The following is an 11631-nucleotide window of genomic DNA, read 5'->3' as shown; positions in this document are numbered from 1 at the left end:
TTAGGAAAGGGCAGAGGGGCTGTTGTGAAATCCTTCTAGAAGCGGAGACCTGCCAGGCGGCCTTGGCAGACGCACAACCGGCACGTCTGGCGGCTTGACTTTCCTTCTGCAGTGGATTCCAGAAAGATTTCCAATAAACGTCTTAATCACACACACACACAATACCTTTATTGGCACAGAGCTGCGTCAGTGTGGTGCCGCAGTGGGCAGGGGTGCCCTCAAGTTGCAGGAGACTTTTAGTGACTCTGTGGGGTTTCCAAGGCATGAGACGGTCAGAGGAGGTCTGCCGTGGCCTGCCTCCGGGGGGGGGGGGGTCTCCCGTCCAAGCACTGACCGGAGATCTGAAGAGACCAGCCCAGCCTGGGTGATCCAGGACAGGACAGGAGGCACACGGGAGTACTTTGTCCCTGCCTTCCTCTGCCGCACAATCCTAGAATTCCTTGCTGGTCTCCCCCCCCCCCCCCGAATACTGATCAGGGCTGACCCTGCTTAGCTTCCAGGATCTGACAGGATCAAGCTGCACTTGTTGGATAAGGCTTTTGCTGTGCTCCTGAAGTGAAGTACGTGATCCCCTGGGTGCAGAAGGAGCCCAGAGGCAGCAACCGAGGCACACCCGCCCTTTGATTCACTGGGTGACTTCCGGCCCAGAGGGGGTGGGGGGCTGCTGCCCGGGGAGCCCCCAGCAGACCTGGGGAAGGGGAGTCAAGGCGGGGGGCTCTACCTGTTGGGCTGGCAGAGCCACAGAGCCACTGAGCTCGGACCTGGGCTGCAGCAAAGAGGGCAACGGGAACGGGCTTGGTTGTGGGGCAGGCCTGCTCCCCGGTTGCTGCCAACCTGCAGGTGGAGCTCTCCCACTATCCCGGCTGATCTCCAGGTGACAGGGATCAGCTCACCTGGAGACAATGGCCGCTTGGGAAGGTGGACCCCGTGGTATTTGACCCCTGAGGCCCTCCCCCTCCCCAAACCTCCCCCTTTCCTGTCTCCTTTCCCCAAATCTCCTTCCCAACCCTGGACCAGCAAACTGATCGGAGCATAGGGTTGCCAGCCTCCAGGTTGGACCTGGAGACCTATCAAATGATTAAGGTAGCTAAGTCCCTTCTGGCCACTGGTGTGTGTGTGTGTGTGTGTGTGTGTGTGTGTGTGTCAGATGTGGGTTGGGAAACTCTTGGGAGTTTTAATCTTTCCGGACTACCTTCGCAGATGCAGGTTGGGTAACAGGGGCAGTGCAACCAGGAAATGCAGAGAGACGGGCCTTTATCAGCCATGGTATCAGTTGCTTTACAGTCCACTCTTCAGTCACAAAAGCCACCACTAACCAGGTTGTTGCAAAAAAAAAAAAAAAACCCAGGGGGATACAGGGGGATACGATGGAAGGCAAGTGACCCACGTCAAACTAAACAGGCTGGGTGCATTCTGCCTGCAGCCTGTCTCCGACACCCGCGCTCTCCACTTTCTCCTGCCTTTTACATTTTTATTTGTCGAATCTGCAAGCCACTGGCCTTTAAAAGCCGTAACCCCCTTTGCACCAAAGCCCTTTTTGAAAACTGCCTTGACAACCGAGTGTCAACAACACGGCCAGCGCTGTGGAGAAGGCCAGACTCAGCAGAACGGTGTGTGGTCCAGGGAGTTAGTGCTAATCTCTCCGTCCCAGGCAGATTATACTTGCGATCTGTTCCCACAAGAACAGGCCGCTATTCACAAAGAAGAAACAATCCCTGGCGGGATCAAAGTGGTCTGTGTTTGGGCGGGAGATAAGGCTGGTGTAGGCAGGCAGGTTGCAGGTACTAAGACACCAAACGCAGGCCCCTCCCCTGCAGAGAGCCATTGTTTATTCTTGTGTCTACTTTGGGTGAGTTATAACAGACGTATACTGACTTTTAAGAGCCAGCAAAATCAGTGTCCAATAGCGTCTTTAAGACCAAAGAAGATTTATTCAAGGCAAGAGCTTTCATGAATAAAAGGAAATGTTCTTCCTTTCCTCCCTTTTTAATGGCTTTTCATCATTCCCCCCTCCGCCAATATGTTTTTAATATTTAATTATTATTATTATTATTACTTTGATTTATAGCCCGCCACTCCAGTAATACATAATACGAAACCCCGTTTTTCTCTTATTCTTCTGTGGTTCATTTGTTTCCCCATTTTTCTCTCTTTCTTCCCTCCTCCTCTACTGCAGGGGTAGTCAACCTCTGGTCCTCCAGATGTTCATGGACTACAATTCCCATGAGCCCCTGCGAGCAAACGCTGGCATGGGCTCATGGGAATTGTAGTCCATGAACATCTGGAGGTCCACAGGTTGACTACCCCTGCTCTACTGAATCTATGTATGGAAACAAAGGAAAGTAATCAAAACAAGAGGAAGCCAGGCTTCTGGATGAAGAAGCACAAGTGGAAGACCTGAAGGAAAATCTTCAAGCAACACAAAGCAAATTTTACCTAAGAGTTCAGAAGTGGCATCAACATTGGAACAAAACAGATAAAATAAAAACACCACCAGGAAATATTAAGGGAGACTGCAAAGGGTGCTTTGCAGAATCAGATACAGGAGGATCTTGACGGGCTAGAAAACTGGGCTAAAATGAATTTCAATAGTGAGAAATGTAAAGTTCTGCATTTAGGTGGGAAAAAATCAAATGCATCACTATAGGATGGGGGGGAGGACTTGTCTTGGCAGTAGCATGTGTGAAAAGGATCTAGGAGTCTTAGTAGACAATACATTGAACGTGAGTCAGCAGTGGGACTCGGTGGCTAAAAAGGCAAATGGGATTTTGGGCTGTATCAAACGGAGTATCGTGTCCAGATCACGGGAGGTGATGGTACCGCTTTACTCTGCTCTGGTTCAGCCTCACTTGGAGTCCTGTGTTCGGTTTTGGTCACCCTAATTGAAGAGGGAGGTAGACAAACTGGAACGTGTCCAGAGGAGAGCAACAAAGATTGTGTGGGGTTTCGAGACCAAGACGTAGGAGGAAAGGTTGGGGGAGCTTGGTCTGTTTAGCCTGGAGAGGAGACGACTGAGAGGGGATCTGATCACCATCTTCAAGTACATGAACGGCTATCACAGAGGATGGAGTTGTTTTCTGTTTCCCCAGAATTGCTTGGTTGAACTTTATTCATCTAGACATAGAATTGGGGTCCCTGTGGGTGGGCAGGTAATTGTGAGTTCCTAAATTGTGCAGGGGGTTGGACTAGATGACACTGCAGGTCCCTTCCAACTATGATCCTATGATTCTATGAACTTTTCCACAAAACAAACAAACCAACTTAAAAAGCAAAATGCAGATATATTATGCCTACAAGAAACTCATATGAAGAAGAAACATGTACATTAATTAACGAAAAACGTAGTCTGCAGTAGCCATTTATATAAACAATCCACAATTAAAAGACCTGGATGAATTAAAAGACAAGAAAGGAAAATCACTAATCCTAAAACTGAGACTCCCTGAAGGTAAAGTGTGCATGTTAGCAACAATCTATGTGCCAAATAATGCTAAAGTTAAAAGTTTTCGATAATTTTTTTCAAATTCTGCTATGGGGGAATTTGGCGGTGGGGGGGATCACTTGGGCATGGAATTGGGGTCACTGTGGGTAGGCAGGTAGTTGTGAGTGTCCTACATAGAACAGGGGGTTGGACTAGATGACCCAGGAGGTCCCTTCCCACTCTAGGATTCTATGATTCTAAATTCCGTCTAAACATCCGGAAGAAGTTCCTGACAGTGAGAGCGGTTTCTCAGTGGAACGGGCTTCCTCGGGAGGTGGTGGGTTCTCCATCTTTGGAGATTTTTAAGCAGAGGCTGGAGAGCCATCTGACAGAGAGGCTGATTCTGTGAAGGCTCAAGGGGGTGGCAGGTGACAGTGGATGAGCGAGAGGGTTGTGGGTGTCCTGCATAGTGCAGGGGGTTGGACTAGATGACCCAGGAGGGCCCTTCCAACTCTATGATTATAGGATTATAGGATTCTATGACAGATCTCCCGAAAGGAGAGATCATGTAGTTCCACCCAGGTGCAGCAGGAGGCTGTAGATTTTCTTAGCGAGGCCTTAGATCTGTCTGGCTTCCATGAAGAGCAGACTGTGGAGGTGGAGGTAGGGCGTGAAGATTACCTGGGAATCCCAGATGGCAGGGAGCCTAGTGTTGGCTCAGAGGAGGAAATAGCTGAGACACAAGCTTGTAGTTCCATGAAAGATTTGTGAAACCCATGACAATCCAGGTGGAATCAACTAGACTAGACTTCTGTTTAATTTTTACTTGCCCAGATTAGCCCAGGATGTGTGATGGAATATTGTAATATAGCACTGTGCAGGGGGTTGGACTAGATGACTCTGGAGGTCTACATAAGTGGATGCAAAGCCAGGGCAGCTCTCCGGCCCCTTCCTACTATAGGCCTTGCTATGAGTGGGCAGTGATATCGTTGAACCTTTCCAAAAACGAACCCAGAGAGGAATAAAGTTCATTCGAGCTCTGGTTGACCATGTGACCAGGTACCCTCAAGCTGATGGCCCAGCAGTGACAGATGCCTTAGTTAAGGTATTTTGTCAGTTTGGCTTTCCTGCAGAGATTCAGACAGACAGGGGGTGCAATTTCTTCAGCCTGGAGAAGAGGAGCTTGAGAGGGGACAGGATGGCTCTCTTGAAGTATCTGAGAGGTAGAGGAGGGCAGGGAAAGGTTCCTGTTGGCAGCAGAGGATAAGAACCGCAGGAATAGTTTTAAACTACGTGGAGAAGTGTACTGGCTAGATATTGGGGCGGGGGGGGGGAATCTCCCAGTCTGCGTAGTTCAGCAGTGGAAGGGGCTGCCTCAGGAGGTGGGGAGCTCCCCTTCACTGGCCGTTTTCAAGCAGCGGCTGGACAGATCCTTCTCCTGGATGCTGGAGGCTGATCCTGCACTGAGCATGGGGTGGGACTGGATGGCCTCTATGGCCCCTTCCCCCTCTAGGATTCTAGGAGACTAGTTCAGCAGGAGAAGGGGCTGCCTCAGGAGGTGGGAAGTGGAAGGAGGAGGGGGTGGTCAAGGGTGGGGGATGGAAGGTGATTGGCTGGCCACTGGACAGACAGGCAAGCGGGTTGGAGGAGGTGGTACTCAGGGGCAGGATGGCTGCCCTGGGTGGGTGTTAAGCGCTGTGTTGCACTTAAGCCAAGAGTAAGGTGACGAGATTGTAATACTGGCTAAGCAGGACACCCTTGCCCGCCCTCCAGCCTCCCAGACTTTGCTTCCCTCCCCTCCCAGTACCTTGGTGGTCGAAAGGCAGCGGGTTGCGGGGCGGCTGGTGTGCCTGCTTGGCCTCCATCGGAGCGACCCCCCCCCCCCCCATGCCAGCAGCCGAGAAGCAGAATATGCCTGGATCTATTGAGATGAGTCATTCTTTCCAGCCCCCTCTTACTCCCCCACTCTCAGAGGGGCAAGTGAGAATGGGGGGGGGGGGAGATAGAAAGGGAACTCTTGAAAAAAAAATTTTTTTTTCACAGTCAGAGTAGTTCAGCAGTGGAATAGGCTGCCTAAGGAGGTGGTGAGCTCCCCCTCACTGGCAGTCTTCAAGCAAAGGTTGGATACACACTTTTCTTGGATGCTTTAGGATGCTTAGGGCTGATCCTGCGTTGAGCAGGGGGTTGGACTAGATGGCCTCTATGGACCCTTCCAACTCTATGGTTCTGTGATTCTATGAGGTTGCTGCTGAAAGTGCCCTGGGGAGGGGGGGGGTCTTCTGTGCACAGCAAAACAATCCTGATGTGTGTGGGCTGCTCCTTTCTTCTCAATGCATGAAGAGAAGATGATTCGCGACATGACATGGGGAGAAGTCGGGGCCGTGTTAATACCCCCCCGAAGACGCATGGGCGGGCGTGTGTGCTTGTGTGTGTGTGTGTGTCTAAAGGCATGGAAGGCTGGGAAGTTTGCGGGTGCGGTGCTGTGGCCAGGCTGTGCGGGATCAGATCGCTCCAGCGACAGGTCGCTTTGGGGAGGCCAGGCAAGAGTTCCGCGGGCACCTTGGCACTTGTTTAGCGAGAGCAACGCCAACTTTCGAGTCGGCTTCCCCCCCCCCCCGAGGCAGGCAGAGGGCCAAGGCTTCTTCTCTCCTCCTTCCTCTTTGACACATGAACAGGCAACAGGACAGCCGGACAGAGAACCCTTCTCCACATGTGCAGAGCGAAGGTGCGTGACCCGCCGCCTCCCGGTGCCTCGAGCATCCCCACTTTGCAGGGCCAGTTGTGGCTTCACTGGGGGAAGAATCCCCCTTTCCCTCCCTTGCTTTAGGATGCTTAGGGCTGATCCTGCGTTGAGCAGGGGGTTGGGCTAGATGGCCTTTGTGGCCCCTTCCCACTCTAGGATTCTAGGAGTCTATGAAACTAACCACCGGAGCAGAGCAACTGCATCAAAAATTGCCACCCTGTAAAGACAGCGCCGCTGCCAATCAAACTCCAGTTCTTGCTCCACCCCTCTGCTCTGTTATCCAGTGGCAGGCTGGAAGCTTTAGGATGCTTAGGGCTGATCCTGCGTTGAGCAGGGGGTTGGACTAGATGGCCTGTATGGCCCCTTCCAACTCTATGATTCTATGATTCTATGATTCTAAAAGCCTAGTGCCGGAAGAGAGAAGCGGGGCAGGGGCAGGGGTAGGGGCAAAGGGCATGCGCAAATCTGAGTCGTAGGCAAGGAGAAAATGGAGGGCAGGAGGAGCAAAAAAGGAACGACATTTCCCTACAGAGGAAGGAGGAGGCGGGACTTTTGGAGACTCTGGCAGGATGCGGGACTTTCCGCTTGAAGGCGTGAGTGTCCCGCTAGATTCCGGACGCCTGGTCAGCTTAGCCATGAGACACACTCCTCCTCGAAGTCCTTACCAGAAATATTAAGTGGAACAGATATGGCACTATATGGTCATGTTGACTCACCCACCCCTCTCCCCAAATGGCCAATGATGAGCCTGGAGGGGGTGGGAAGGGGAAGGACACCGGGAGGGCATGTACCCTGCTTCCCAACCATTGTGCACCCTCTGGGGCAGGGGTAGTCAAACTGCGGCCCTACAGATGTCCACGGACTACAATTCCCACAAGCCCCTGCCAGCGAATGCTGGCAGGGGCTTGTGGGAATTGTAGTCCGGGGACATCTGGAGGGCCGCCGTTTGACTACCCCTGCTCTGGGGTTTCTTGAGGCCTGAAGAATATTCCAGGGGGTTCTCAATGGTAAAAAAGTTGAGAAAGGCTGTTTTAAGGAATGAAAGAGCTGGTGTCAATTTAACTGCGGTTTTACAGAGTGTTTCACAGCAGTTTTAAATAACGAAATGTTCGTTCTCACGAAACAGCAAACTCTATCCTAGCAATTTGCCATAATTTACAAACTCAGAATACTGTCATCAGCCTTTTGACAAAATCATACCTCTGCTGTGTCGCAAGATGTTTGATTGCAGAGCCCAAAACAGTGGCAAGGAGATGCCAGCGACAAGATCACATTTCAGGAAATATTTTCCAAGCCACTCAGACCTGCAATAACAGAACAAACGGTTAGAAAAATGTAATGCCAAGTAAACATGCAAAAATCTAACATTGCCTATGAGTCTTTAATGAATGTTCAAAAACATGATTCACCCACCTTCCTACATTCACAAAAACAATGTATTTTTGAAAGTTCGGAAAGAGGCATTGAGATGTAGTGAAGGCAATAATAATATTATTATTATTAATAATAATGGCTCGTCATCTGAAATACCAGAAGCCAGCTGACCAATCCAGTTTTTAAAGAATATTTTGAAGAATTTTTCAAAGGAGAGACACAGGAGGTCTCTACGGACGCTCAGACGTGCGTAAATCTTAGAGACTTGATCATGTATACGTAATTAGGTTATGGAGGCTCCACTCACATAGCACTGCATGGGGAAAGAATGGGAAATAAATGATCTAAGGTATTTGGTTATTCACATATTTAACCAAAACATTTTGAAACCTAGGGACCACCCAAGAAAGACTCTTTTACAATTAGAATCAAAGTACATTTGTTTATTGGACTTGGTAGCACTGTGAGGTTTCAACTTGATCCTGGTCCATTCTTGTTTTCTTGAAGTACAATGTGATCAGTGCTGGATTCCAAGTTTCTTGCAGGATCAAGTCCTGACAGTCAGAGCGGTTCCTCAGTGGAACAGGCTTCCTCGGGAGTTGGTGGGTTCTCCATCTTGGGAGATTTTTAAGCAGAGTATAAAAGGAAATGTTCTTTTATTAGACAAAGTCCAAGACAAAGGGAAGAGGCCACGGGGATAGAAGGAAATGGAGTTGAGAAAAAAAAAAAAAGGAGAGTACTGGTAATTGGAGACTCCCTGCTAAGAGGAATGGATCGCCATGTGGCTGGGCCCGACCCCCTAACCCGAGACGTGTGTTGCCTGCCAGGGGCGAAAATTAAAGATGTTTCAGAACGGCTGCCCAAACTCCTCAAATCTACGGATCGCTACCCATTTGTGATGGGCCATGTGGGAACAAATGACATGGCCCTGAATACCATCGCTCCTATTAAAAAAGACTATCAAGATCTGGGGAGGAAGCTCAAGCAAATGGGGGCACAAGTGGTATTCTCTTCAATCTTGCCTGTCAAGGGAAGAGGAATGCGTCGGGAGAGGAAGATAATGGAGGTGAATCACTGGCTGCGTAGTTGGTGCCGGCAGGAGAGATTTGGTTTCTGAGACCATGGGATAGGCTTTCTTGAGGAAGGCCTACTAGCACCTGATGGACTGCACTTATCGAAACTGGGGAAGAATGTGTTTGGCAGGAACCTGGGGAGATTCATCAGGAGAGCTTTAAACTGAAGCCACTAGGGGAAGGAGACGATCATCATAGGGAGTGTATGGAAGGAAAACGATCGGAGGCAGCCCAACCGGCAAGGCCAGCTCATAGGGAACCAAAAGTAAAAGGATTCAGATGTCTTTATACTCACGCCCGAAGCATGGGCAATAAAAAGGAAGAGCTGGAACTTCTCATGCTGATGGAAAGGTATGATCTAGTAGGCATCACAGAAACTTGGTGGAATGATTCTCATGACTGGAATGTAATGGTGGATGGATATGAACTGTTCAGAAAAAACAGAATAGATCGAAGAGGTGGAGGAGTGGCACTGTATGTGAGGAAAGGGCTTACCTGTCAGGAAATTCTAGTGGAGGAGAGCATATCTACAGTGGTGAAAATAAGCGAGGGGAAAACATTTTACTGGGTGAAAATAAGCGAGGGGAAAACAAACAGTGTGGTGGTTGGTGTCTGCTATCGACCGCCTGACCAACGAGAGGATGTGGATGCTGCACTTTGTGAGCAGCTTGAGAAAATATCCAAACGGCAGGACCTTGTCATCATGGGTGACTTCAATTTCCCAGATGTGTGCTGGGAAACAAACTCTGCAAAGCATCCTCAGTCTTGCAAGTTTCTGACCTGCCTGGCTGACAATTTCATTTATCAAATGGTAGATGAACCCACAAGAGGGTCAGCCATACTGGACTTAATACTGACCAACAGGCAAGAGTTGGTGGATGGGGTGAAGGAGGTGGGGACCCTAGGGGGAAGTGACCATGTCCTCATAGAATTCCTTTTGAGATGGGGAGCCAAGGAAGCTTGTAGCCAGACGTGGATGTTGGATTTTCGTAGGACAAACTTTAATAAATTCAGAGACATGATGAGTGTCATACCATGGACGAGAATGCTGGAAGGGAAGGGAGCATGTGAAGGGTGGGCGCTACTCAAACAAGAGCTATTGCATGCTCAATCAATGACTATCCCAGAAAGACGAAAGCACTGCAGGAGCTCTAAGAAGCCTATTTGGATGAACAGAGAACTTCAAGAGGAACTAAGAAAGAAAAGGAAAATGTTCAGGAAATGGAGGGAAGGACAGAGCTCTAAAGAAGAGTACCTACAGGTTACTAGGCACTGTAGATCAATCATAAGAAAGGCCAAAGCTGAGAGTGAGCTAAGATTGGCCAGGGAAGCCCATTGTAACAAGAAAAGATTTTTCAGTTATGTGAGGAGCAAACGTAAAGAAGGCAATAGGCCCACTGTTGGGTGCGGATGGACAAACTCTAATGGAAGATGCAGAGAAAGCAGAAAGGCTTAGTGCCTATTTTACATCTGTTTTTTCCCACAGGTCAAAGTGTTTAGGCACGTCTAGAGATGGCTGTAGCCAAAGGACAGTGTCTGGGTGGCAGGTTAACATGGATAGAGAGGTTGTCGAGAGGCATTTAGCTGCACTGGATGAGTTCAAATCCCCTGGTCCAGATGAAATGCACCCGAGAGTACTCAAAGAACTTTCCAGAGAACTTGCACAGCCCTTGTCCATCATCTTCAGAACGTCTTTAAGGACTGGAGATGTCCCGGAGGACTGGAAGAGAGCAAACGTTATTCCGATCTTCAAAAAAGGGAGGAAGGATGACCCAGGAAACTACAGACCAGTGAGTCTGACCTCTGTTGTGGGGAAGATAATGGAGCAGATATTAAAGGGAGCGATCTGCAAACATTTGGAGGACAATTTGGTGATCCAAGGAAGTCAGCATGGATTTGTCTCCAACAGGTCTTGCCAGACCAACCTGGTTTCCTTTTTTGACCAAGTAACAGGTTTGCTGGATTGTGGAAATTTGGTTGATGTCATTTACTTGGATTTTAGTAAAGCTTTTGACAAGGTTCCCCATGATGTTCTGATAGATAAGTTGAAGGACTGCAATCTGGATTTTCAGATAGTTAGGTGGATAGGGAATTGGTTAGAGAACCGCACTCAAAGAGTTGTTGTCAATGGTGTTTCATCAGACTGGAGAGAGGTGAGTAGCGGGGTACCTCAGGGCTCGGTGCTCGGCCCGGTACTTTTTAACATATTTATTAATGACCTAGATGAGGGGGTGGAGGAACTACTCATCAAGTTTGCAGATGACACCAAATTGGGAGGACTGGCAAATATTCCGGAAGATAGAGACAGAGTTCAACGAGATCTGAACACAATGGAAAAATGGGCAAATGAGAACAAGATGCAATTTAATAAAGATAAGTGTAAGTTCTTCATCTGGGTCAGAAAAATGAAGAGCTCACCACCTCTTTAGGCAGCCTATTCCACTGCTGAAACTACTCTGACTGTGAAAATTATTTCCTGATATCTAGCCTATGTCGTTGTACTTGAAGTTTAAACCCATTTACTGCGTGTCCTCTCCTCTGCAGCCAACAGAAACAGCATCCTGCCCTCCTCCAAGTGACAACCTTTCAAATACTTAAAGAGGGCTATCATGTCCCCTCTCAACCTCCTTTTCTCCAGGCTGAACATTCCCAAGTCCCTCAACCTATCTTCATAGGGCTTGATCCCTTGGCCCCAGATCATCTTCGTCGCTCTCCTCTGTACCCTTTCAATTTTATCGACGTCCTTCTTGAAGTGAGGCCTCCAGAAACTGCACACAGTACTCCAGGTGTGGTCTGACCAGTGCCGTATACAAGGGGACTATGACATCTTGTGATTTTGATGTGATGCCTCTGTTGATACAGCCCCAAAATGGCATTTGCCTTTTTTTACCGCTGCATCACACTGCCTGCTCATGTTTAGTTTACAATCCACAAGTACCCCAAGGTCTCGTTCACACACAGTGCTACCTAGAAGCGTATCCCCCCATCCAGTAGGCATGCTTTTTCATTTTTCTGACCCA

The sequence above is a fragment of the Paroedura picta genome, chromosome 1 (genome assembly GCF_049243985.1).
Source record: "Paroedura picta isolate Pp20150507F chromosome 1, Ppicta_v3.0, whole genome shotgun sequence".
In the NCBI taxonomy this organism is placed as follows: domain Eukaryota; kingdom Metazoa; phylum Chordata; class Lepidosauria; order Squamata; family Gekkonidae; genus Paroedura; species Paroedura picta.
Note: the sequence above shows the minus strand (reverse complement) of the source record.